This window comes from Seriola lalandi, unplaced genomic scaffold (genome assembly GCF_002814215.2).
Source record: "Seriola lalandi dorsalis isolate HSWRI2012SDOR001 ecotype SW California unplaced genomic scaffold, Sedor1 jcf7180001963262, whole genome shotgun sequence".
Classification (NCBI taxonomy): domain Eukaryota; kingdom Metazoa; phylum Chordata; class Actinopteri; order Carangiformes; family Carangidae; genus Seriola; species Seriola lalandi.
Window position 1 is genome coordinate 6155 of NW_019433930.1, and position 1188 is coordinate 7342.

Consider the following 1188-nt stretch of genomic DNA (forward strand, 5'->3'; position numbering starts at 1 on the left):
ACTTTAGTAAAAGTATTAATAACGTTATCAATATTTCCAATCAATATTTTCCCCAATTTTTTAGTAATTTATTTTCTAGATATATTGGTGCTATTTTCCTAATATAGTATTTTTTTCAGATCTTATTCTCTGCTGGTCAGATCATTTTCAGATATTTTCCTTCAATGTATCATTTTCTAATATATTTTTTTTGATAATTTGTCAAATATTTCTTTATATTTTTCAGATTTCCTTTTTTATTTTGATGTTGATATAGTTCTAATAGAATGTTTTGTTTGATTGAATAAGTGTAATATCTATAAAGAGATATTTAAGCACAGACTTATAGGACATAACACATACTTTATAGACCAGATTTTTATTCAACACTGTTAAATTTAACATGTCATATTATTATATCCATCCAAAAGAAAAAGAAAAAAAAAACACAACAAGACTGACAGGGGTTGATTGAAAAAAATGACAAAAGTTAAATCATCGAGGGAATATTACTGTCGATTGTGCCTGCGAGGCTGAATAATGTGTGGAAAATGAGATGAAAGGTTCTTTTCACATTAGACAGAAAAGGCACTTTTTGAAATAAAATAAAGAGGTCTAAATAAACAAAACACAGACTTGTTGGAGGTAGGACGACATGGATGGAAGGGCAAGATGAGAAACAATACATAAGTATTTTGGAAGAAGAAAAGAAGCTGGAATTGTGTTTCTGAACTCCTCAAACGCTCATAACCATCCGGACGAGTTCTGTCAGGAGAGAGAAACACAACATCAGAAACGAGCTGAAGCATGTCAGAAAAAAAGCAGGAACAGGCTTTTGCTGTTTAGCTGTTAGATATTTGTGGTTTTACCTTCATAGTTAATGCAGCCATTGGCATCTTCATGTCCTGCTAAAAGAGTCTCCACCTCCTCCTCTGTCATTTTTTCACCTGGTAAACAAACAAGAATTATTTAACTATCTTATGGCACAATCAAAACAAGAGGGATTCTCTAATGCAGAATTCTCTGGCAGAGAGAAGTGCCTGAAGGGATTTTACCTGAGATTAGAAGCATGATAAGAAAAAAGACTGGTCAGCTGTGATTACTTGAGGAGGACTAGCCGATATCTGAGGTCTTACCTAGTGTGGTGAGGACATGACGTAGCTCTGCTCCCATCACCGTACCATTTCCCTCCTTGTCAAAGACTCGCAG

General features: G+C 33.9%; 1 long non-coding RNA gene across 1 annotated transcript; it reads right to left on the reverse strand.

Moving 5' to 3' along the window:
* Positions 1–339: 339 nt before the first annotated feature.
* Positions 340–1188, reverse strand: LOC111673090 (uncharacterized). The gene is made up of 3 exons (XR_002762071.2): positions 1116–1188; positions 849–926; positions 340–744 (listed from the first exon to the last, which is right to left on the reverse strand). It is a non-coding gene; the product is annotated as an uncharacterized LOC111673090 (long non-coding RNA).